This window comes from Sarcophilus harrisii, chromosome 1 (assembly GCF_902635505.1).
Source record: "Sarcophilus harrisii chromosome 1, mSarHar1.11, whole genome shotgun sequence".
Taxonomy (NCBI): domain Eukaryota; kingdom Metazoa; phylum Chordata; class Mammalia; order Dasyuromorphia; family Dasyuridae; genus Sarcophilus; species Sarcophilus harrisii.
In genome coordinates, this window is record NC_045426.1 from 406,883,324 (window position 1) to 406,911,320 (window position 27,997).

General features: G+C 34.9%; 1 long non-coding RNA gene across 1 annotated transcript; it reads left to right on the forward strand.

Annotated features, from left to right (window-relative positions):
• Positions 1-51: 51 nt before the first annotated feature.
• LOC116421273 lies at positions 52-27,997 on the forward strand. The gene is made up of 5 exons (XR_004231577.1): positions 52-410; positions 10,512-10,539; positions 18,617-18,799; positions 27,038-27,104; positions 27,798-27,997. It is a non-coding gene; the product is annotated as an uncharacterized LOC116421273 (long non-coding RNA).

Genomic DNA, 27,997 nt, shown 5'->3' on the forward strand with positions numbered 1-27,997 from the left:
ATGGATGGTTTCAGGCACCATTGTGACCTATTACTCCACTGTGCATCTGCTGCTCTGCCTGATTTCAACTCCAAGACATTCCTTCCAGATAAAGCTCCTCACCTTCAATCTCACCACCACGTAACTATGATATCATTTCTCACCCCTCTGATTGGAGAACTGGAGGGCAGAGTACCAAACTCTCCCAGTGCCTTCCTTTATAGACTTTGACTTAATTCTACCTGTATCTGCTGCTCTGCCTGGCTTTGACCCACTAAACAAGATGTACCCTGATTTCTCCTCTTTTCCCATTCAGACTTGTTTGTAGGTTGTTTTCCTCCCTATTAGATCATGGGTTCCTTGAAGGAAGAAACTGTCTTTTTTCCTAATGAACCGTAACCCTTGTGCTTACTTAGCACAATGCCTGCGAGGTAAGTAGGTTCTTGATAAATGTTTACTGGATTGGATGATTTATTATATATATGTTTGGGCAGAGAAGTCTTCATAGCATTTCTCCAGTCACCTCAGGTAGGCAGCTGCTTACTCTGTTGATGCTTAAAACCAGTCCTTGTATCCTCTAGTGCAATATATTGATATTTTGCTTTTGTTCTGTTTTGTAAAGAATGGAACATTTTATGACAGACTTATCTTCAAGAAGGTCTCATTACTGAGATATCTGGAGGGCTTCATTATGAGGCAGCTGTACTGAAAAAGCAGTCCTGAAGCCTTGAGGCATTTGTATTTTTTTTTTTTTGGGGGGAAGGGGGGACTATCTACAAGTATTTGACTATCTAAAAGTAGAAAATTGCTTATATAGTGACCATCTGCCTATAAACTATACATATATTGCAGATGTAAATTGAAAATAAAAATAAGCAATTAGAGATTGAGCATAGATATCAATGAGGAAAGATAATTTGTAGGTATGAGTGAAATATAGTTGCTAATTTAGTATGATTCTGCTTTCTCAAGACCAGATTACAATTCACAGAGGGAAGTTGGAAAGGAAGAGAACAAGGATTTATTAAGTACCTATTATGTGCCAGGTACTTTGCTAAGTATTTTATAAATATTATCTCAATTAATCCTCACAATCACTCTCTGAGGAAAGTGTTGTTATCCCCCTTTCATAGTTTAGGAAATTGAGACAGACAGAGCTTAAATGTCTTGCCCAAGGTCTGAAACTGAATTAGAACTCAGGTCTTTAGGCTCCCCAGTTTCAGTGTTCTATTCAAAAAGAGAGAGGGACCCCATCCCCAGTAAAGGGACCACTTGATGATAATTTATTTATTTATTTTTTGGCTACTACATCTCATGAAACAAAACAACAAAAAAAGAAAAGTCCTTGTAGCCCATTTTCCATTTCTACAGTGATACTGACAGAGCAAGAGAAAAGAGGCAAGGAAAGATGATCACATTATTAAAGACTATAAATATCAATGTAATTATTTTAATGTGAAATTCTGGTCCAATAAACAACAAATCAATACGCACATAAAAGAGGTGAATCATATCAATATTGACATTCTTATGATAAATTAAACCAGATAACATAAAGAAATTGCCCCTAAGTGTGAGGCCAGGTTATGCTTTAAAAAAAAAAATTTTTTTTTTGGAAAAGCAAATTAAGATCTTGGCATGAATAGGTTCATTATTTATCCAAAGACAACAAGAAACATCATTTTCAATATAAACTTGATTGTCTCATGAGTTACAGCTTTGAATGAACTTAAGTAAAAAGACATTATTACCAATCTCAAAGCTTACTTTCTTCATAATTTTTTTCCTGAATTATCTGTAGACCTCTCTAGAATACGCTCTTGTATCATCTTTTTATTGACCAGTGCTTTATATACTGTTATCTCTGATCTCATGAGTCAGTTAGTCTGGAGTCAAGAATCATTTACCAAGCACTGACTGGACTAAGTGCTAGAGATGCAAGGAAAGGTAAAAAACAGTACTTGTCCTTATGATTCTCACATTCTAATGGGAAAGATAATATGCAGCTAGCTATATAATACAAGATGATATAGAGTAAACTGGAAATAAAGATTTGAAGAGCTACCGATCTATGAATTTCTGTAGAAGTAAGATTGAAAAACAAACCAACCCCTACCATGTGAGATTAGATCCATTTATTATTTATTAGATATTGAAATAGTTAGTTTAATTGACATTTGGTGAGATTTCCTTTTTCAGCTAAAGAATTTTATTTGGTATAATTTTTTCCTCTTGCATGAATATTGGACAATATTTTGACTAGATCATCACTACATATAACTTCTCAACTGGCCTTTTAAAAATTCAAGATTTCCCCCCACTTTCTCTTAATAACTTTTGTGAGAATTTCCATTCAATTATGATAAGGTCATTCTTTGGGTAATTGGTAGCACCCTTTTTTGGGTTAGCTGTCCACTCTGAGGTAATAGCCAACTTTTAAGATTACTGAATATGTGTGATCTTTAGGACTGCTTAGCACAGACTAAATATCCAGATAATCTGGATTTTAGGTAGTCAAGGATTATAAATAAGTACATAGGCTAAGTTGCCATAAAGAAGAATTGTGAATTCAGAATGACTATCCATCATCTCAGAAATGGGTATCCTGAATTACAAATCCTAAAAGTTTTAAGTCTGGATAGAGAAGTAAGACCTTTGTTAAGTAATGCAAATAAGAGCAACTAAGTCTCCAATTGCATTTTATTGAAGATTCACTCTGCTGAAAATGCCTTGCTTCTGCTGAGTGTTGCTGTGAGAAATTCACTGATGACTGCTCTTCAAACTATGAAGAAATATAGGCATAGAAGGAAAATCAAGAGGCATCTGAATTTTAGACCTTTTTATCATAATCTTGAAACATGACCAGATATGTCATGTTCTTTAATAAATCTTTGTTAAATGTTATTTGTTACATTTTGCTATCTATTTTTTTTCTTAATGGTATGGTGATAACACTTACTATGTAACTATCTATTTAGATAGCATTTGCTGCTAGATGTGGAGGAATGAGGAGAGATTAGGAATTCTGGACTCTGAAAATATCCCTTTTAATTCAGTACAACTACTTTTGATATATTTATTAAAAAAGGAATAGGTAGGTTTTTGCAATTATTATTTTGCCACCAAACACCCAAAAAATTTACCCAAAGGTACAAAAATCACAGAATTTCAGAATTGGAAGCACTCCAGAAACCATCTAGTCCAACCTTTTATGTAACAGATCCAATCTGGGGTCATGAGCCTCTGCTTGAAAGCCTCCAAGTAGGAGGAATCAACTGTATCTTTAAAGTATTGCATTCGCTTTGTCAAGATATTTTTTCATGGGAAGCGGTAGAAGAGATAGTGGGTTAGTGAATAATGATAGATGTATATACAAAAAGCATCAATAAAACATTTTTTTAAAATGAACAGGAAAAAAGTGCATTGTTTCTATTTTGTGTGTATCCATATCAATCTTTCTATCTGTTAATCTTTTAAAAAAATTATATGTTAGCTAACAGTTTGTTATACAAAGCCTTGTGTTCTTTTTAATATGTTGAAATATTTACTTTGTTAATGATTAAGTTCATAGTAAATAAAGAAAAATTTAAAAATGAGAATGGCTTAGATATTTTTGAGTTCTCTTCCAGCTTTAGAAATGTGATCCTATGATCCTAAGTTATAGGTAATTTGCATTCTGATATTACAGATGGAGAGCTCTATGCTATATCTGTATTCCTATGTTAAGGGCAGATCTGTTGCTAGGACCCCTTTAGAACAGATTTGATGTTGGGACTAAATGAGGCACTCCTATGTTATTGAATAGTTAACAAAATAAAGTATATTTAGTTCTAATATAATGAACATTTAAAATAAGGATTCAATAGCATTTAACTTTGGTAGACATGACCTCCTTCATCTGCCAACTGAGTCATATTTGGTCAATGGGGCAAGTTGTGATGACTTATGAAATCTCAGGACACTCATCAAACCTGACAGGCACAGACCACAAATGGACAGAACTTTATCTTCCTTTAATTGACCATAATAATAGGATAGAAGTGATCAGCAAGCTCCCCAAAAGAGGCCATATCTGAGGAAGTCATATCAATATGGCCAGAGGCTATATGGGATTTGCAGCAAGAGAGGCAGTTTGAATTTTATCGAAGTCTCTGGGCCAATAAAATGTCAACTTTTATCACCTTTGAGAGAAAATCCAACCTAATTCATACTTTGGGACTTGGGGATAGAAAGGATAAAATACTGATAAATACTGATCTTATCACAAGTTATTCCATGTTGATTAAGTCCTAAAGATCTTTTAGAGAACTTTCTGCCAGTTAAATGCTTTTAAGGTTTTTACTAAATAATCTTCAGCACTAAGGGGAAGAAAAGGAAATAAAATAATTTCCCCCAAAATGTTACCATAAAAAAGGAAGAAATAAAAAAATGTGAAGAACAAAAGCTGAAAATCCTAGACTTTTCCTCCCTCTTTCAGAAAGATTGTGTCTTAGATCTCAATAGTCTGGTCGGTGTAGTAGGTGATCCCAATTATTTGCAGTTCACAATGAGTCTTCTAGTGAATATGTTAACCAGAGCAACACCATAAACATCAGAAAGACACCATAGATGATGATATTTTTAGCGCAGTCCATATGACTTTCTTGTGGTAAATGGAGTCATTGTTAAACTAGGTAACATAAGATTCTTCAGAATCCAGGTCCTTATTGGTGAAAGCTCACTGGGATAACCAGAGAGCAAAGTTCCAGCTTCTGGAAAAGAGGCCTCTGTTACTGGTATAGTCACTAAATTTGTAAAATACATTAATATTGGGGGATCCAGATTAGTGTTATTTTGAAAATGCCACTTCCTATTAGATTTAGAAGTCTTCTGTGTCCTGCCTATCTTTTTACGAAGATATGCATCACTCAACTCAACATAGGCAATTCAATTGATTAATAAAATACTTTGTTTCAGGAACTGTATAGAAAAACAAAAAGAGGCAAAATATATTCCCTGATCTCAAGGAACTTGCAATAGGGGAAACAACATAAAAACTACTATATACAAACAAATTTTATACAATATAAATAGGAAATAATTAGCAGGAGGAAAGCATTAGAATTAGGGGCCATTGGACAAGACTTCCTATAGAAAGTGGGATTTTGGCTGGAGCTTAAAAAAAAAAAAGCCAGTAGGTGATATTGAGGAGAGAAATTATTCTGGGGATGGGGATAGCCAAAGAGATTGTCTGAGACTGAAAAATTGAATGTCTTGTTTATGGAATAGTGAGGAAGACAGTATTCCTGGACAAAAGAGATTGACAGGGAATAAGGCATAAGAAGACTAGAAAAGTCAGAGGGCAATAAGGTATGAAGGATTTAAATTTCCAAACAAAGGATTTTGCACTTGGTCCTAGAGGCAATGGGGAATCATTAGTGTTTAATGAAATAGGTACATTTGTATGTTTGTGAGTATATGTATACTCACAAATATGTATGTGAGGACAAACATGTACATGAATACATTTAGACAGATGTGCTTTAGGAAAATTGTTTTGATGCTTGAATAGAGAATTGATTGGGGTGAATAGAAGGTGGATTAGAGTGGAAGAGAGTTGAGACATGCTCATAATAAGCACCTATAAACAGATTATTATAATAATCCAGGTTTGTGGTGAAGAGGACTTGTATTTTCTAAAGATATTGCAAAGCTATATTGAGAAGATTGATCAAGAGATTAGATATGGGGAGGATGATAGTGAAGAGCTGAGGATGTTTTTTTTTTTTTTTGTAAGCCTGAGGGATGTAAATCTCTGTAATAATAGGGAAGGTAAATTGAGGAGATAGTTTAGGGGGAAGATGACTTTTGACATTTTGAATTTAAGATGTTTATGCAATCAAGTCTGAGATATTTGCAAGACAATTATAGATGTAAGATGTAAGCTTATCAGAGAAGTTGAGGCAGAATAGGTAGCTTTGTGTATTGACAGAATAGAGAGATAATTAAATTAATTGGAACTGAGGTCAAATAAGGTAATATAGAAGAAGAGAAGAGGTGTGAAGATAGAATCTTGAGAGAAACTTATATTTAAAGAATATGATCTTGTTCAGGATCCAGCAAAGCAGAAAGGAAAGGAGTGATCAGATAGATAGGAGAAGAACTGGAAAAGACTGGTAACCTGAAAACCTAGGGAAAAAAAAAACATCAAGGAAGAAGGATGATCAACAAAGTCAGTCTGCAGAGAAGTCACAGTAAATGGGAATTGAGAAAAGTGTATTGAATTTGGCAACTAAGAGATTGTTAGTAATTTTGGAGAAAGCAGTTTCAGTGGAATGATGAGGTTGGAAGCTCTTATTGTAAGGGGTAAAGAAGAGATTGAAAGGAGGAAAAGTGAAGGCATCTATTGTAGATTGCAGTTTCCCAGGGAGTTTAGATACAAAGGGCAGAAAAGATATAGGATGATAATAAAAGATAGATCAGGTTAGGTTTTTTTTTTTTTCCCAGGATGAAGGAAACTTGGGAACATTTGTAGATCATAGGGAATGAGCCAGTTGACAAGTAGAGATTGAAAATAAATGATAGAGTGGGGATGGGAGAGGGGGAAAGACAAATTAGAATGGGATCATTGAGCAAGTAAGGGGATTAGTCTTGGGAAAGCATAAGGCTACTTCTCTTTATGTGAGATAGGATTGAAAGAGAAGAAAATGGCAGAAGGAACCTGAATGATAGTAGAAGGAGAAAATGGTGAATGGCCTCAATTTTTTCCCGTAAAACCTTAAGCAATGTTCTCAAATGGTGGGTGGGAAGGAAGAACAATTTGAGATTTGAGAAGAAATGAAAAAGTTTGGAAGATTTACTGTGAAGAATGGGAAAATGAATTGATAAAGCAGGTATAGAAGGACTGCCTAGTAGTAGTGAGGTCCAAATTGAGGTTGATATTATCTAACTAAATTTGTATTAGGCTCAAAGAGAATGTTTGTGTTATTTTTTCCATTTTCATTCAGTAGTATGTGCATGGGAGCAAAGGTCGTTTATGGTGAGTGCAATCCAAAATTGAAGCTTGTCAGGGCATAATCAGAGAAATGACAAAAGATCTAGGGATTCAAGAGAAAAAGACAATGTAGAGTTGAATTGGTTTAATAAGGGATCAAGTTGGGAAAAAGAAAGACAGTGGTTATTCAGAGGAGATGACTTGGAAGGGATCAGGAGATTGAGAGTGACAGTGCAGATGAGGAATAGAAAAGAAGGCAGAGGAAGTGATGAAAAGCCAATAGATTATGGTCAAATTAGGGAATTTCAGAGTTCTTGAATCTGGAGAGGGTGTACTTGTGTAATGGCAAAATCAAAGGTATTACATTTGTGTGAGAGCTCGGATAGAGGAATAGCTTTTAAGAAATGAATAGGTTGAGGAACTGAGTGGTTTGGATGTTTAGGAGAGAGTCAATATGTATATTGGGGTCCCCTAGTATAAGGGCAAGAATTAGGAAGGGAGAAAAATTATAAGTCCTATATTCAACTCAATGAGAAAATGGAGTATATATATACATATATATATATATATATATATATGAATAGAGACGTAGATATGTATTCTCAAAGGAAGAGAGGTCAGTTAGTGAGTAATGGAAGTAGGAGAAGAAAATGGTAGTGATTATAGGGGTCATTCCATTTGGCGTTCCAACTCTCCTGCCTTGACCACTGAATTAAAGAGAAAAAGGCACCAGAAGGGATGGTCAGAAATACAATGTTACCTGAAAGGAGCCAGGTTTCAGTAATAGCCAGAAATGTAGAAATGTAGGAAGAGTGGGAGAGAAAAAGATTTAGAATGAAAGGAAGTTCATTGGTTATAGAACAGTCATGCCAGAGGGCACAGTAGAGTTTGGGAGATGTCTGTGGAAACTTTGGGGTGGGAATGTTGAGATAAATGGAATAATGAATTGGATGGTGGTGGGTGGAGAATGGGATTTGGAAGATGACCTACAGGAGTTCAGAATTATTAGAATTGAAGAGAACGACCAGATGCGAGAACATTCCTTAGTGTGTGATTAGAAGCATTTCTTTTCTGAAAAGAGATTGGAGATTTTGCTGGAGGGAAGTACAACATGAGATGATGGGGGCCCAGAGTCAGATGGTCAGATGAGAGGTCCTGCTTCCCTACTTCTCTTTTCTCCAAAGAATGGAGACGAGTGAGGAAAAGGACTTGGCAGGAATCTGTACAAAGGAAAGAAATTCTATTCCCTTTCACCTTTCCCTTCTCTTCCCTCAAAGGACAGGTGTAGCAGGAAGTAGAAGGTCTAAGGTTAAAGAGAAGGTTTTTTCTTTTTTTTCTTTTTGCATTGGAAGTTTACCACAACACACTGGGAGATTTGGATGATGGCACAAGATGAAAGTTGCCTTCAGCTAGCATAGAACAAGACAAAAATTCCTTAATTTGGGGCAGATGGAAGACATTCTTCCCAGCCCCTTGCTATTTTCCTTCAGGGGACCACTGCCCTACAGGAGTTGGAAAACAAGACACACATTCAGAGGAATGCAATTAAAAGAATGTTTTGTCTCTTCTTCTCCACTGAGGAGGCAGTTTATGAGGCTGCACCAAGATATAGACTCTGAAGAAGGGGAAACCCTCTGAGATAGACAAAAGATGCAACTGGCCTTGTGGTCTTCCCTCAGGGACATTATATCCCATGTAAGAGATTAGAGGCCTAAATTTCATGGTTGTAGGAACTCTGAATAAAGGGTGATCATATGTCCCTGTGTCATCTGGTTAGAAGGAACTGGGACCTAGTAACAATCAATCAACTGCTTTTCAGAAGTAGCATAAAGAATGGGGAAGGCTGGAAGGTAACACTCTTAGACACTAGTCATAGCATACCTTGAGCAAAGTCTCCAATATTTTGGGTGGACACCAAATACAGTACTGATGAGAAGATATAGTCTAAAGTTACATAGCATGAGAGGACATAGATTGCCATTTGTACCACTGGAAACATAACAATGAGATCAAGCTACATTCAAACACTGAAGTGTGGTTGCAAAGCTTTTATTTTAAATCCATCTCTGATGCCTTCTTATGACACAGAGGTGTGTCTGTGTCACAGTGCAAGCTTTAGGTCTGTTTCAAACAAGCTGAAAAATTTTTGATTATAGTCGTCTAAATCCATCTGGATAAGCTTAGTGAGACTCATCACCAGAAGTGTAGTTACAAGGTAATTTTTTTTGTTGTTGAAATTCATGAAATTCAAAGTAATTTGTGCAAAGGACTAATTAGAGAATGATTCTACACCAGTGAAGTCAGGGGTATTCTAAATTGTTAAACATCACATTCTTCAAAGAACCAAAATTGTGAGTCATCCACAGGCAATGGTGAAATGTGTGGTAGGTATAAGTAGGCTGAGGGATAGTGCCAATAACTTATATGCAAGAAGTGATTTAAAAATAAAACATCAAAGAATTGTATGATTAGAAAAGGAGATGGGAGATGTGGTCACTCTAATCCCAGATATGCTATGAATCTTAATAAAATTACGTTTGGGTCCTAGGGAAATGATGCTTTAAAAAAGTTTTGTTTTTATATTTTGTTTGTTTTTTTATATTTTGAGAAAAATCTTAAATATATTTAATTCAGTGACTAAGTAAAGAGATCTTTCCTAAAGGTCTGTTCTGTTGCAGAATACATCTTTATTATTGCCATGTACATTTTTACTAGAGTTATATGAAGCTGTGAAGATAAATAGAAGTGTTCCACTCTTGTGACAGTATTAAAATGACATTTTGAATACTAACCTTATTGAAGATATCAGGCCTGGACTAATCTATAACTTAGGCTATATCTGTTTCATATTTGTTTCTCAGGCCAAAAATATAATACTAGAGTTTAGCACAAAGAACCCCAGACTTGTAGTAATAATGATAATATAACAATAACAATGATCATATCTAACATTTACGTAGCACTTACCATGTGCCAAGTACTGTGCTAAGCACTTTACAATTATTATTAACTCATTTGGCCTTCACAACAGCCCTGCAAGGTAGATACTATTATTATTTTCATTTTACAGATGGGGGAACTAAAGCAAACACTGACTTTGCCCAAACTGACTTGCTGAAAGACACAAAGCCATAAGTGTCTGAGGTCTGATTTGAACTCAGGAACTTTCTGATTTCAGGTTTAACACTCTACTTACTGCTCCACCTAGCTGCCATTGGAAGTACACTAGATGCCATCTAGTTCAATCTAACATCTCTTACAAATAATTCCATATTTGCTGTAAGACTTCTAGTGATGGACCGCCTGATATCTTCTGAGTCAGTCTATTCAACTGTTAAATGTTTTTTAACTGTCAAGACATCTTCCTTCATGGAGCTGAATCTGGCACTCTATAACTTTTATTCATTGTTTCTAGGTAATAATAAGAATGATGATAATAATAGCTAGCATTTTTGTAGTACTTTAATGTTTCCAACATGTTTTATATGTCATCTTGTTTGATTCTAACAACCTTCTAAGGGAGGTGCTACTATTTTACCCATTTTTTTTTTTTTAACAGATAAGGAAAAAGGCTGAAAAAGGTTAAGGTAAGACTGACACACAACTACTAAGTGTCTGAGTCAAGATTTGAACTCACTTTTTTCTGATGTGGGGATAATTTTAAATTATCCCACTTACATTACAAGAGACTGAGACAGAACTCTGATCCATGAGCACTTTATTAAAGGATCCATGGTCCCCTCTGATGAAGTGGACCTCTGATCTTCCTTACGATTTGAAATGCCTCCTCCTTCCAGAGCCTTATTTTTGTAGGGCTAAATGTCTGGACATTTAAGAACAGTTATAGTAAATACAGAATAATTGATGTGGGACATATAAGCTAAAATAAGCAAAATAATATATAAGCAGGGTCACAAGGTTGGTGAATATATCCACACAAAATGGACAGGCTTCTCCTTGGACTGAGCAGGAATAAATTGTACAAAATTATAGTCAGAAACCTAAATGGTCATAAGATGGTCACCTGTTCCTTTTGGACAAGGGATTGATCTGTAGGTACAGAAATATTTTTGGGGACTTTCTACATAGTTGTCATCTCTGCCATGCTGGACTTGGTCAACATAACAAAGCAAAACAAGACTGAAGGATCTTTAGTTAACTTCCTATAATTAAGGAAGTAAATCTAGAGCTCACAGCTTTGGGGCCTTATATATAAAACTTTGATATGATTATATTAAATTGATTAATACTGATGAGAATAGTGTAGAAGTCCAAATAAATCAACTCTCATACTGACTTCAAGTCTAGTGCCTTAGGCACTGAACCACCTAATTTCCCTAATTCAGACAACGGAAATATACTATAGTTTATCAATATTCATACTAAAATCCTGCACATGGAACACAGTACTCCAGAGATGTGGTCCGAGCATATCAGAGTAGAGTGGGATTCTAGTTTTCCTTGTCCTGGATATCATGCCTCCATTAATATAATTTTAGATTGCATTAACTTGCATGGGCTATTCTTTCTTATTATAGATACCTGTTGAACTTGTAGTTCATTAAAACTCATGCCCTATTTTCTCCATATGATCAACTGTTGTGTGGCCACTTTTAAAAATACAAAAAGCAAATAGAAAAAAAAATGGTGGGTACAATAATCCTTGTAGGATCATTGAAAATGCAAATGTAATTTTGGAGAAAGTTGGTATTTGTATTGTGAGAACAATATTAGAATAAACATGTTGAAGTTAAAGAAAGTATCAAAATAACAAAAACTGATAAAGGAATTAATTCTGAGAAAGCTACCTAAGGCTGTAGAATAAGCTGACCAAGGTAACAAGGAGAGGCGGCCATTAGGGAAAGTGTATAATGTAGACAGATATCCTGGTGCAGTAGAAAAGACATTTTACCTGCAATCAGGAGACTTTTATTTAAATCTGTGCCTTAATACTTATATGCTGAGTGACCTGGAACAAATGACTTAACAATTCTGAATTTTCTGTTTTCTCATTTGTGAAACAAGAATAACATTACTTGTGCTACTACATAAGGTTATTGTGAGAATAGAATGAGATAGAAGAAGAGTAGAAGAAAAGAGGAAAGGAGAGATGAGGAACAGAGGAGAGAAAGAGAGACAAAGAGAGGAGAAGGAGGGGATGGAGGGAGAGAGAGAAAGGGAGGAAAGAAAGGAGGGAGGGAGAGAGAAGGAGGGAGAGAAAAAGAGGCAGAGACAAAGACATAGAGAGAGACAGAGGAGAAAGAGACAAAGACAAAGAGATTCAGAGAAAGAGACAGAGAGATAGACTGAGATGGAAACAAAGACAGAGAGAAGCAAAGGAGACAAAGAAAGACAGTGACAGAGAAAGTCAGCTAGAGTAGGTAATACTGGACTTGGAGGCAGGGAGATCTGAGTTTATATCATTTATTTGACCTTGTTCAAGTCAATTAGCTAATCTGCCTCAGTTTCCTTATCTGTAAAATGGAAATTGTTAAAAGGACAAAATGAAATTATATTTGTAGAGTGCTCTGTGAAAAATAGTTCTAAATAGATACTAGCCATTATCATTATTATTATTTTTAGATAAAGTACTTAAAGATACTTAATATGTTCCTGGCACTGTGCTAAATCTGGGAGACAGAAATGAAAATAAATAAGAAAATTCTTTCCATCAAGGAGCCATCATTCTGGGACACAACATATAAAGGGAAACTAAAAATCAGAGAATAATGGCAGGGACTATGATGGGAAGAAAACTCATCTTGTGTGTGGTGTCAAGATGGTTGGTGAAATGAGATAATATAAGTAAATTTCTTTGCAAAACTTCAAACACTATATAAATAGGAGCTGTTCTTGTTATTATTATTACTATCTCCCTCAGAATTTTTTGTGAGTTAAGTGCTTTGTAAATAAATATTAAAGTGTTATATCACTGTGAATAATTAGAAGAAAAGGCACAAATATGGTTCCATTTAAATTCTAATCCCAAAACTGTCCTCAATATGCCATAGAACTTTGAGAAAATTACTCTGTGATCCTTCCCACTTCTTTATTTCTAAAATGAGGTGGTGGGATTAGATAATTTCCAAAGATCCTTTTGCCTGTAAAATTCCATTTTGGGGATTTAAAAGGAAGGAATGTCTGTTAGGAGATTTTATCTAGGTAGACAAAAAGTGCATGGAGAAAAGACAACTCATGAAAGGTTTCTGGGAGATAATTGTAGTAGGACAGAAAAATAAAATCTTAGAATTAGATGAAATCTCTAAGATCAAGTAGTCCAGGAATCTCTGCTATGCAGAAATACTATCTAGGGATCTCTACAAGCAATAACCCAGCAATGGTTTGAAGACTATTAGTGAAGGGGAAGTCATTACTTCTGGAAGCTTATCATTTCATTTTTAGATAGCACTAATTTTTATGAAGATTACCAAGCTGAAATTCTCCTTTTTGTAATCTTAGCAGAAACTGGGGAATTCAGTATTTCCTTTGATCCCTGGATCAAAGTTGTTCCTTTGATCCAGCAGTGTCACTACTGGGTCTATATTCTAGAGATCAGAAAAGAAGGAAAAGGACTCACATGTACAAAAAATGTTTGTAGCAATTCTTTTTCTAATGGCAAGGCAATGCAAATTGAGTGAATGCCCATCAATTGGGGAATAAGAAGTTTTGGTAAATGAATGTAATGGAATATTATTGTAATATAAGAAAGGATGAACAAGCCAATTTCAAAAAAGCCTTATATGAACTGATGCTGAATGAAGCAAACAGAACCAGGAAAACATTGTGCATGGTAACAGCAGATTATGTGATGTTCAATTATGACAGATGGCTTTTCTTTTTCAGCAATGTGATCCAAGAGACTTGGGCTGGAAAATGCTATCTGCATTGAGAGAGAGAACTATGGAGACTGAACTGAAGCATAGTATTTCCCCCTTCCCCCCACCCCCTTTTTTTTGTTTGTTTTTTTCTTATGGTCTTTTCCTTTTTTGGCCTGATTTTCCTTGTACAACGGGACAAATATGGAAATATGTTTAAAAGGATTATATGTATGTAATCTATATCTGATTGCTTGCTGTCTTGGAGAGGGAGTAGGTGAGGGGAAAAAAAATTGAAACAGAAAATCTTACAGAAATTAATGTTTAAAACTATCTTTATGTGTATCTGGAAAGAGAATACTATTGAGAAAAAAATTAACAAAAAAACAAATAAGAAAAAGAATCCAGTATTCCACAGTATTTAATAAGTACCTGCTAAGTGCAGAGCATTTTTCTAGGCTCAGAGAGACATAAAAAATTCAATTAAGACACAGTTCTGCCCTTACAATAATAGTAATAATAGCAATTCCAGAGCACTTTAAAATGTGAAAAGCTCTTTACCTGTATTATCTCATTTGATGTGGGGGTATTATCATCCTTATTTTACAGATTAGGAAATCGAGGTAAAGAGAGTGTTTTGCCCAGTGTCACACTGAATTATCTAAAGCAAGCTTAGATGCTCCTGACTGCAAGATCAGCAGACTATGCCCTATATTCAGATGCACTCAGTTTCCTAGCTCTCTCTTTTTCTCCTGGGGCTTAGATAGATAAATCAAAGACAGATAAATATGATTTCATTTGATAATCTCATCATTTCCTATGGATTCAGTTATCACATCTATTCATTTAACTCTCAGATTTACTTGTCTGTCCCTAACCTCTCACCTGGTGTTTCATTTCCAACTCCTATTAGGTACCTCAAACTGAACTCATTATCTTTCTCTCCCCTCCGCCCCTTTCCATCTTTTCTCTCTAACTTCTCTATACCCTTCCTCCTAGTCTCCCAGGTTCACAACTCAGGTGTCATTCCTGACTTCTCACTTTGTTAATTTTAATTTTCTAATATATTATGCTGTATTTACTTCTCTGACACTGACCCCATCTTTATAAACTATTAAATGACTATCTCAACCACAAATCCATGATTTTAATTTGGCAGTTGTGTGAGGATGGTTTGGACTGGATTTAGGGAAATATGCTAAAGATGTGTGGCACTTAACTGTTGTAGATCTGTTCTTCTTACCCTTCTTGTTCATCAGGGCAGGGCATGATAACATTAACCAATTTGGATGGGCCCAAACTCTAACATTTATATAACAAAAATACTTATTAAAAATAGATTTTTTTTTTTTATTGCTTTAAGTGATCAGGGAGCCACACCAAAATAGTCAGAGGCTACTAAGACTAGTTAAATGAAGGGAAGTCAGGACCAAGCAGGTCTTGGGGATAACTTTATTCCTTGAGGGAAAACTAATCCATATTGTCCTAGAGTATGTGGGAAAAGGTTCAGTGGAACTTGGTAGATAATAGAACTATTACCAGATGGAATCAACAAGATTCTGCAACTGATTTTCTTTGGGAGATAAGACACAATGAGGAATCAAGGAGTCTACTATTTTGTAAACTGGAATAAGAGGAAGAATGGTGTTATACTTGAAAGAAACATCCAAGTTAGAAAGAAGAGTAGATTTAGTAGGAAAGGTAAGTTCTATCTTAAATGTTTAAGTTTGAGATGCCTAAGGGACACAGTAAAAATTCCAAGGAGGCAGCTGGAGATACAAGATCAAGGCTCACATTCAGAGATATTGAAGTTTGATTGGGTCTATCAGAACATGTATTTCTCTCCTTTATATTTAAAAAAAAATCAGTATCATCTTCATACTTTAATGAAGTATTGGAGTAAGATTTGAGTAGAAGTCCAATCTGATGATCTTGCCATATAAGGAAATAAATTAGTTCGACATGAATTGACTTTTTTTTATTATTCTAGTGTTTTTTTTTTTTTTTTTTAGAGTTAGTAAAAACATCAATGACAAGCCCTTTTGTTTTTGTGTCACAATAATTTCTGGATTTCTACTTTTGTTTACTCCAGAGCTAAATTTTCCCTTTGTAATGAAGAAAAATAATGAAGCAAAAAAAGTAGCAGAGTGATATTTCTGACACTGTTTGAGGCATTTTCCTTAATTGGGTCCCTTTTTTGTTGGGGGGAGGGTCATTGGAGTAATTTATATTTTTCTGATTTTGTTCATTTCTCTTGGCATCATTTCATACAAATCTTCCCACATTACTCTGAGTTCCTCAAATTTGTAATTTCTGACTGCACAATTACAGTCTGTTACATTCATGTTGTTTCAGCCATTCTCCAATTGGTAGGGAACCACTTTGTTTCCAATTCTTTGTTATCACTAAAGATGAATTGTGTCATTATTATTTCAGTGTATTTCTCTCTCTTCTCTCTTCTTTCTCTCTTTGTCCTTCTTGGGTATATATGCTCAATAGTCAGATAGTTGAATTAAAAAGGGTGTGAACAATTTAATCATTATTCTCACATAGTTTCAAATTATTTCCCAGGATGGTTGGAGGAGTTCACAACTTCACCAACAGTTCTACAGCCCCTTTAATATTAGTTTTTTTCTTGTTTTGGCCATCTTTATCATTTTATCTGGCATGAGGTGAAACCTTTGAGTTGCTTTAATTTGTAGTGAGATATTTGTGTTCATCTCATTCTAGTTTGCAGTAACTCCACTTTCCTTTTGAAATGCTCACAAGTACGGAAATCAGTGTCAGACTGTAAACAGGACTTAGTTTTCACAAAGAATTGAGCAATTCTAGAGGTCTCCAGTTATAGGCCAATGAAAAAGGACTTTGTGGGTCCTAAATTAGAGCTAACTGGGGTTGAATGAGGGGTGCAGAAGAGAGGAGGAATATTTTCCCAACACAGACTGTTAATTCTGCCTGATTGCTAAGTAGGCTGTATCTAGTTTAAGTAACAAGATTGTGTAGCTATTGTTCACCTAATCTGTATAAACAGTCACTCCCTGATTTATGAACAAATCCTGTTAGTATGGTGTAGTGTGGTACCAGGGATGGATGTATCTTCTGTGCTCTGAATATTGAGGAATATTTTCCAAATGTAATGTTATTTAATGATTATGATGAAATATAGCAATGATTTTGTGGTGCTCTGATTTTAGCGGGGGCTTCTATTCTAACAATAAATCAGTAATGCTAAATCTTCTGGCTTTGTAGTCTGCTTCAGGGACTTCCCACACTCCCAATCTAAGAACAACAATCTCTCTGATTCTGAATAGACCACTCCTCTATTCATTGCTGACTGATAAGGTTCCCTTTCCAATCTCAACAATTTAAGCTACCCTAAGGGCTCCTGAAAAGGCGGGAATAGATTTACAACTATAAAGATTATGTTGCTTACAATTTCAGGAATCCATCACTTCTTAGTTTAATAGATAAAAGGAATTTGAATATTTCCTGTACTAATGCTGCTCAAAACCCCAAATCACAGCCCGAGTTAGAATTACTGAGTACAATTTTATATCTATAGAATTCCACCCATGGCATTTCTGACAAGTCATCTGGTTTCTTGTGGTTGTTTTGTTGTTTAGTCATTTCAGTCTATCTGACTCCTCATGATTTTATTCAGTGTTTTCTTGGTAGAGATACTGGAGTTGTTTACTACTTCCTTCTCCAGTTCATTTTGCAGATAAGGAAACTGAGGCAAAGAGGGTTAAGCAACTTGCTCAAAGTCAGAAAGCCAATAAGTGTCTGAAGTTGCCTTTGAACTGAAGTCTTCCTGACTCTAGACTTGGTACTAAATGGGACTGACGGGGTGAAGTTTTCTCAAAAAGTCTGACACTAGGCTTATGTCATGTGATCCCTATTCCCAGAGTCCGAAGATCAGGCCTTGGAACTCAGGTTGCAGGAGGTCATATGATCTCTGGTCCTAGAGAGCTCTAAAAGGTTAAAACCTTAAGTTAGCTACTGGAAGTGATGTAACCCATAGAAAGCAGACAACATTGGTGACAATTGGTCAAAGATGGTTATTTCCTTTTAGTCTATCCAATGAAAAGGCTGGGGTATTTTGCTATCTAGCTTGTCAGGTCCATGAGCACATGGTGGGAGCTGGGATGCTTCTCAGGTGTGCTTGAGTCTCTCCCTGCAGGGACTAAATAAATACTTTCTCTTTGTACCTGAAGGTGTCTCTGATTAGTTAATTTGGAAAAGGGAGGTCTTGCACCCGTCCCACACAGTACTCTAATGACTAGACCACCTAGCTGCTCTAGGAAATAGCCATCCTCTTGTTCTAAGTAAAAAAAAAACAAAAAACAAAAAACATCTATTCAATTCAGTCCAATACAGATTTATTAAATATATATTAAATGTATGGTGAAAACTTTTAGTCAGGAATCTCAGGGAGTTGGCCTTTGAGTCAGGAAGAACTGAGTTCAATCATGGGCTAGCAGTGTGACCCTAGTCAAGTGACTTAACCTCCTGGGGTCCTCAAACTATGGCTATGGGCCAGATGCGGCAGCTGAGGACGATTATCCCCCTCACCCAGGGCTATGAAGTTTCTTTATTTAAAGGCCCACAAAACAAAGATTTTGTTTTTACTATAGTTTGGCCCTCCAACAGTCTGAGGGACAGTGAATTGATCCCCTATTTAAAAAGTTTGAGGACCCCTGGATGAAGGAGCCAATCTATATTGGTGAAGGAGTGCAGTTCCCAACACTGATGAAATCACAGGTTTGGTTTTTAAAAAATGTATAAACTACTGTGCTAATTTCTATGAAAGACCTTCAATGGATATCTATGATCTTCCTTCTCTTCTTAGACTAATCACCCCAAGTTTCTTCCAACGGCTCCTATATGGCATCCCCTCCAGAACCTTACTGAGGAGATCTAGTAGAAGAGAAGAGAACACCACAGAATGGAATGAACATAGGCTTTGGTTCAAAGGACCTGGGGTTATATCCTACTTCTAATGCAAACGACCATCTTAGGGACAGGCAATTAGGTAGGTAATCTCCCTGGTTTTCTCTTTCTTTCTCTGTTAAAATAAAACAGGCAAATGGGACCTGAGGTCCTCTGGTGTTCTAGAGCTAAAGCTTTGACTTTTCTAAATTCCTCTAGTAAAAAAAAAATTGGTGGCTAATTTTTCTTGGGATGAGCATCACCAAACAATTTCTATGTCTTTTTTTTTTTTTTTTTTTTAACTCTATCCATGTATCTATCTAGCTGTTTATCTATATATCTACCTAATCATTTAATAAACATGTACTAAAAATCTACTATATAAAGAAGACTGTTCTTGTTAATAAGAAAGATGCAGTGTTAAGATAAAATATCCTTTTCCATCAGTCTTTTTATTTAAAACTTTATTTGTTGTTGTTCACTTGTGTCCAAGTGGAGCCATCCACTTGATGACTCCATTTAGGATTTTCTTGGCAGAGATACTGGAGTGGTTTGCTATTTTCTTTTTTAGCTCATTTTGCAGAAGAGGAAACTGAGGCATATAGGGTTAAATAACTTGCCTAGGGTCACATAGTAAGTATTTGGGGCTACATTTGAACTCAGGTCTTCATGTCTCCAGGCTAGCACACTATCCACTGCACTACCTAGATACCCCTTATTTAAAACTACTTAATCTTTTTTATTTAATCCTTTCTTGCAGGCCCATCTCAACTTCCTATTAAAAAAAAGGAAGCCTTTGTAACAAATACTAATAGTCAAGCATTGTGCCCTAAAATGTATACATCATTCCTCATTTTGAGTCCATAATTTTTTTTGTCAGACAGTTGACTTTTTCATCATCAGTCTTCTGGAATTGTAGTTGGTAGTTGCATTGATCAAAATTTTAAAGTCTTTCAAAATTGTTGTTTTTATTTTTTAGTCTTTGTTATGTGTATTTTTTCTCCTGCTTTGACTCGGTTCACTTCTTATCAGATCATACATTTTTCACAGGTTTCTCTGAAACTGTCCTTTTCATCATTTCTTATGATCAAATAATCCATTACAGTCATAATAATGGGTGCCTCTTTAATTTTCAGTTATTTGCCACTACAAAAAGTAGCTGCCATAAATAATTTTGTACATAAATATTCTTTTTCTTTGATTGCTTTGGAATCTAGGACTGCTAGAGATATAGCTAGGTTAAAGAGTATACACAATTCAGAAAATCTGACTTAGCATAACATAATGTTTTATAATTCTAACCAAAGCTTTTGGCCGACTATCTCACTGTGAACAAGATGGTAAAATGTGGACCAGACCAGAGGTTTCAAAGATATAGCCACTGGGTGGCATGTGGCTACTCTAGTGCAGACAAACCAGATTAAAATGTAATTGGGAAATATTTAACCAAAAAATAAGAATACAATTAAATATAGATTTTTAAAATTATGTCAATATGGATAGCCCATAGCAATCTTTATATATGGATTAGTAATCTTATTTCTATATGATCTTGACACTATTGGATTAGATGATAGGTATATTTAGAATTAATTGAATGAAATAAATGAATTTAAGGAGTAATTTCTCAATGGATTCTTAATCCACCCAGCCTGCTTCTTTATTTATATAAAAAAGGATTAATATCAGCTATTTAACAGTGTTTTTGTGAGCATCAAATAAGATAAGAGATGTAAAAACAAAATTCAAATAAAACACAGCAACCTTGAAACACTATATAATGTGAAATTTTCTTATTCCTCCCAGTAGAATGTAAGCTCCCTTGGGACAGGGATTGTTTCTTTTTTGCCTTTGTATTCCCAGTGCCTACTACAGTGGTCAGCATTTAGAAGACACCTAACAGATTCTTGTCAAATGGATTTTAATCCATTTTAATCAATGGATTGATATCATCTTGGAGGATGATTTCCACTAGTATTTTAGGAATTCTTTCTTGATTCTGCTCTATTGAACTTTTTTTTACCATCTATTTTTTCTAATTACTGATTGAAATGAATCTTGAAAAAGAAGTTTGCCAAAAAACTAAGAATAGAAAACACATTGGATTAGTATCTAGAGTTAGCATCTAGAGTGATCTTAAAAGGCTGAATCTAAAAAGATGAAATTTAATAAGAATAAATATAAAGTTCAATAATTTAAAAAAATCAACATTACAGGTACAAGTTAAGTATAGGTTTACAAAATCATTCAATACATATGTATGGCCCTTGACTTAGGTTCAGTGTGAGCTATTAATGTAATAAAGCAGCTCCAAAAGCCACTTATCCATTAAGAGGACTGTGATCAAAATGAAGGACCTATCAGTTCTGTTGTATGATGGCAAAGTCAGATTATAATCAGGGGCACTGCTGGTTCTACAAGACAATTTGGAAAAGACAGATAGATGAACTGGACCATGCTTCTGATCAATCAGCAAGGTTTTTAAAGTATTTGCTATTTACTGGACATTATGCTACTGATATCAATAGGATCTCTGGGTCCAGAAAGCTTTGGGGAAAGATAGTAGTCTTCAAATATTTGAAGAGTTGCTGCATGAAGGAGAGTTGAGACTTTTTGTTTCACCACCCAGGCAGAAGTAGGGACAATGAATGGCATTTGTCATGGGAGAATGTGTAGATTTGATGTAAAGAAAAACTTTCTAAAATAAGTAATGCACAACAGTGCAATTCAGGACATAGTGGGATCTCCTTCTCTTGAAATCTCCCGACATAGTTTGAGTGATCACTTATCATTGCTCATGCATGGGCCTTGCTTTTTCAGGGATTAGTTAATTCACCTCTGAAGTTCCTTTCAACACTCAGAATAAGGTGGGATATTTTAAACAAGGATATATCCTTTCATTTAGACAAATCTCCCTACATATAGAATACAGAGGTGCTTTTGGCTATTACCCATTTAGATATCTTGACAAATAATAACAAAAACGATAATAAGAAAAACAAAACTTTTTGCAGGAATCCTATTAGTATTAATTATAATTTAAGAAATGCTTTACTAATGCTTATACCTGCTGGTATTTAATCAATGAACATATGGTATAAATGAATGTAAATATTATTTCTATATAGTAAAATTAATCTTTCCTGCATTTAGCTAAGTGTTGTTTGTCCTTTGTTTTTGAAGAGTACCAAGGACATCAAGAAGGCAATATTTTGACTTGCAAGTGTATTGTATTTAAGTGGAGGCAGGCCTATGCAAAAATGCCAGTGGAGCCATCTTTCCCTGGAGCCATCTGTGTCCAGTGGCAAGATATAGATCAGGATGACAGGAGATGGGAGATGGTCCTGGAAATAGTGGGAGACCTTGGCTTTTTAAAGTTTAAGGTCTATTCCAATTAGAAAAGAAATAGCAATACTTTGTTTTTGTAATGGGTATTTTTTTTGACCGTAGAATTGATTTTTGTAGGTTGTAATTTTAAAAGTTTACTCACTAGAATATGCAGTAACATTTTCCTTTGACAAGTTATCTATTGTTCCTCATTTACATTGTGACCCTGATGACTAATTAGGACAGGTCATCAGAGTAAGGTTATTACAGAAGCAGCATGGTGGGGGTGAAAATACACTTAATAGTGTTAGTAGACCTAGTTTTAAATTATAGCTCTGTCGCTAAACTGACCCTGTGATTTTGGGCAAGTCAATTCAATAATCTTTTATTAAATACTAATTTTTAAAAACAACTTACTTTATCCTCCTTAGATCTTTACTTCTTTACCTGTAAAATAAGTGGTCTGAATTAGATGATCTTTAAGGTGCCTTTTAGTTCTAGAATAGTATGTATAATAAACAATTCAAGGTCACATGAGAGTTTCCATTTTTCCTTTCACTTAAGGTCAGGCACTTAACATAGCATGATGTCTAAACTAATGCACATATACAAAAATCAAAAGCAAAAATATACCATTTAATTATGTTTCAGTTGCATCTGCTTTGGTGAATAAACAATGGAAGTTTGTGGGATGACACATATATTCTTACAATTTCACTTTTCAATTAATCAAACAAGGTATGAATTCAATGACTTTGATAGAGGCAGAGGAAATAGAGAGCAGCCCTCCAGTTTAACTGAAAAAAAAAAAAAAAAAAGGTCACTCTCACCTTTTTCTAGTGGTGGTAGGAGAAAATTGAACACTTCTTAAAAAGAGATAAGTACCAGAATATCACTGTTTTTCCAGTTAATATGTTCTCCCTTTCCACTATTCTTTCCTGTACCTAGTATGTTACTCATTAGGAATAATTGATATAGGTAGTGATATATAAGTCCTATTGGCTGACTACAAGGCAGCTTGCTTCCTTTTGGGAGATTTGGCTATAATGACAATAAAAAAATAGTAAACCTACCATCTAGTATGATATGTATTGGCTAACTACATTACAAGATCTGTGAATATCAGTTCACATAATGAAAAAAGAGCTATTTTTATTGTTAGTCAAACATTTGGTGGTTTCTGTTGAGTAAAAATGGACTTGGTGTCCTATAGAGGCAGCACGGTCCATTGGGTAGAACATGGAGCCACATGAATTTCAAAAGTAGTAGTGTTCTCAGAATTTTACTTTCTGCTTATTATCTGGGCAAATTTAGATTGCTTCTTTAAGCATAGAACTTGGATGATTGTTTTTAAGTTTTTTTTTTTTTTTAATTAAACCGGAAATTGGGATCATTTAAGAAAATAGCTTGAAGTCATAGTTAATATATGAAAAACCTGCATAGTCTGACAAGTGTGATGAAGAAATATGTAAATATTAGGCTTTCAGGGTTCTTGTACAAAATAGGGAAGCTTTCTTCCCATTGGACTGTATTTTAAGACCTTTGTACTCAAATCTTAAGGACTTTAGTGTTAATTAAAGATAAACTGTATTTAATGCCTTAGTATCATAGTTTACAGTATGTATTTTTTTTTTCCATAGAAGCTAGATAGTTTTCCAATTAATCAAAAGTATTTGGTTGTGTGTGTTTTTTTTTTTTTTTATTGTTCTCATGATTGTTATTCTCATTATTTGTATGGTGGAAATTTTTTTTTTTCAGGTAAGTCTTTGTAACCTCAACATTTAGCATAGTAGTTTGTTGTTAACTTGACTTTCTAAATCTAGTGTAGTCAGTTGTTCATCAACTTGCTATTAGGCAGCTGTGGTTATCATCCTTAACCTGATGAGAATAATTTATTTTTGAACTTATCTGTGGCCAAACCTCTTCAGGCTTTCCTTATTCTTTCCTTGGTACAGAGTAACTTGAACCTTGAAATTCTTGCTCTTCATAGGGCTTCCTTTTCCATGAGATGGTTTAGATAATTCCTTCGCAGAAAAGTCTTGGATGATTCAGAGATGGCATTGTTGGGAGATGCCTTCAATATGGGGAGATGAAATTGTCAGCATATTTTATGGTAAAGGTGTGTATTTACCTTGAAAAAAGGGGAAGTCCTAGCTGACTTGACGGTAAACATGAATCCTTGGACAAAAGTGAGGAAGAATCTTTATTTAGTACCTATTAAAAAAAAGGAAATCTCCTTAGAAGCCTTTTTGGGGCAAAAAGTTGACATTATTAACCCATTGTGGCTCCCAGGGATGAGGACATTTTGATAGGTGAGCTAGATAATACTAAATAGATAAAGGTATGGATGAAGAAAAGGTACAAAGGAAAAAAAATCTTTTGTTGAGCTTACTTTGTGACACATACTATACTATGTGCTTAACAAATATTACCTCATTTGATCCTCACAACAACCCAGGGAGATAGGTATTGTTATTATTATACCCATTTTATATTTGAGGAAATTGAGTCAGAGAAGAGATTAAATAACTTGCCCAGGGCCACAAAGCTAGATGATGTCACCTTGATATTGATTATTTCTTGACATATTAGCATCATATATGTAGAGTTAGAAGGCTGAATCTGAACTTCCTGACTCCTGGTCCAGAGCTCTATCCAGCAGGCTACCAGATGCTTCTAAGGAAAGGATCCAGAGGGAAGACATAGTACCAAATTACATTTTAGGACAAGTCATTCAAAAATTAATTAAAAGGATATTAAAAAGAATATTGAATAAGGATACTCCAGTCCTTATTTTGGGTCAATGAAGCCTGCCTTATCTCTATATGGAAATGTGTTTGCTCATCAGAGAGTGGAGTAGAGACTCTCATGCTTTGGGGGCATCTGGCAGGTTCAAAGGGTCCCATATCCATGTGGGTAGGTCTTTTTTAGGTCTGTGAGTGGCCAGGAAGCCAGGCCAACCTGGCTAGAAGCTTTTACAGGAAGTTGTGTCAAGAGAATTTCTGCATAAGCCTTAGATATCCAGGTCAATCAAATCCAAGAATAGCTTTGTTTATTTCAGGGAAAAATTATCCCAATCCATATTGCAGGTGGAGGAGGGAATCCTATCACATCCCACCTTTTGATCACTTCATTTCATTCCAACAACTGACCTGATACAGTACCAGATTTACTTAGATCTACCGAAGATATGATAAAATTCTCTTGTGTTGTCATTTCTGAATGCATACTTTGCAGATGTCATTCAATATACTAAGTTTTCATTCTCTGGAACAATTTGGAACTATGCCCAAAGGGCTATCAAACTGTGCATGCCCTTTGGTCCAGCAGTGTTTCTACTGGGCTTATATCCCAAAGAGATCATAAAAAAGGGAAAAACTCACACATGCATAAATGTTTGTAGCAGCCCTTTTTGTAGTGTCAAGAAACTGGAAACTGAGTGGAGGACCATCAGTTGGGGAATGGCTGAATAAGTTATGATATATGAATGCTGTGGAATTATTGTTCTATAAGAAATGATCAGCAGGATGATTTCAGAAAGGCCTGGAGAGACTTATATGGATTGATGTTAAATGAAGTGAGTGGAACCAGGATGTCATTGTACACAAGAAGATTATGTGATGATTAACTGTGATGGACATAGCTTTTTTCAGGACCGAGGTGATTCAGGACAATTCCAATAGACTTGTGATGAAGAGAGCCATCTGCACCCAGAGAGAAGACTGTGGGGACTGAATATGGATCATAACATAGAATTTTCACATTTTGTTGTTGTTGTTGTTTTCTTGCTTTTTTTTCTTTCTCATTTTTATTTGATCAAATTTTTCTTATGCAGCATGATAACTGTGGAACTGCATGTAAAAAATTGCACATGTTTAACCTATATTGGATTACTTGTTATCTAGAGGAGGGGAATGAAGGGAAGGAAGGGAGAAAAAAAATTGGAACAAAAGATTTGCAATAGTAAATGTTGAAAACTTTCTTTTCAAGTGTTTTGAAAACAAAAAAGCTATTACTAAATTATTTTTTAAAAATTTACTAGGTTTTATGCTATCTATAGTAAAACTTCCATATTTAAAAAATTAAAGTCTTGGGAGCAGCTAGGTGGTACAGTGGATAGAGCACCAGTCCTGAAGTCAGGAGGACCTGAGTTCAAATGTTACTTCAGACACTTAATACTTCCTAGTTCTTGTAACCTTGGGCAAGTCACTTAACCCCAATTGCCTCAGCAAAATAATAATAATAATAATAATAATAAATTAAAGTCTTTTTTCTCCATCAATAACAGTATTAATTGTTCCAATGATAGATATTGTGGTTTTTATTTTCTGGATCTAATTTTTTAATTTTATGTTTGCACAGTTCTTCCATATGAAATATTTCTATTGTTTTTGATTACAGCAGTTTCTATTGCCCTAGTGAATTTTTAAAAATTCAAACTGGACTAAATTTAAAATTAAAAGTTTTTACTTAAGTACTTAGAGGCAATGAACATCTTAATACAATTACATTTTAATTTGATTGTTAAATTTTTTAAATTATGACTTCTCAAATTATTTAGATCTTTAAAAAGCTGTAGTTTTTTTTTTTTTTACAGATCACATTTTTGTATTTTACTTATGATAATGAATGATATCAACACATATTAACAGCAATTATGATGCTTTTAATTTCCTCATGAATATTATTTTACCATATTTAAATATAACAAGCAACATAAGCACATAATTCATATGCATTATTAACTTATGCTGATTGAGGGTAACAGTGGTGGATCATTGACACATCTTTAAGATTTGACACTCATCAACTTAAATTTAACCTTGTTTCTATGTATCTTATGAAAATGCTTGTTGTCTGTCCTATGTTCATTGTCAGTTGGAAGAAATTTGCTGTTTAATTTTTGTTGATCTTGTTTTGAATTTTTTCATTGAAAAAAAGTCAGTGCATTTAAGTGAGTTGTACTTTTAACATATCAAATCATTTTATCTACTACTTCTTTTCCCCTTGAAAGGTTCTTGATCTGTTTCCCTACCTCCACCAGAAGGGTGAACCTTACAGTTTAGAAAACTCTGCATAATGTAAGCTATTTACTAAGCTCTTCCTTGCAATTCTTTTGTCATTTTTATGCTCCTATGTAATTGGAAGATGGGGCATAGCAAAAGTCACATGGCTGCCCTGAATCTCTCCCCTGAGAAAATCAGTAAGTTAAATGAATCTAATCACTGCAAGCTGAACTGGGCAATAGATTCTGGAGGTCTGCCATCATGATAATGATCTTTTGACCCACTTTCCCCCAGCTCTCTTGGATGATTCATTATTCACAGGCATTCTACCCCAGGGGAGTGTTTCCTAGAATCCTGCTTGTCACATGTTTACTATAGAAAAATACTTTACACATAAAATAATTTATAACAGATAATTCCTTTCTCCAGTAAGGGCCATTTCATGTCCAGAGCCTCTTGGCTCTTTAAGACACTGAAAAAAGTATAGAAAACTTATTGTCCCAGTGAAACAAACTGACTCATTCCCTACAGAAATGCTGAGGCCATTTGTTTTTCTTTGCTATGATTTTTGTATGGTCCCCCTTTGCTTTTCTTAATTTTCCATTGGCTTTTGATTTTGACTTATTATTGCTGACCATCCTAACCGGTTCTGTTCACCACTTGGTTACCTTTTTTAATATCTTCAAAGTTTAATATGGGGCCTGGCACATAGTAAGCTCTTAATACCATTTTGCAGACTGATTATTCAGCTATTTTTCTTGCTAACAGGGTTCCAGGATTGCTGTTCTAACAATGGCTGTTCTCTACCCATCAGAACAAGATACCTTGATCATGGCTGTCACTTAAGATGTTAAGATCATCTACTCAAAGCCAAAAGAGGTCTCAGAAGCTCTCTATTTCAACCTCCTGATTCTATATGAGACAACTTGCTTCTTATAAAAAATATAAGAAAATAAATGAAACTTTTA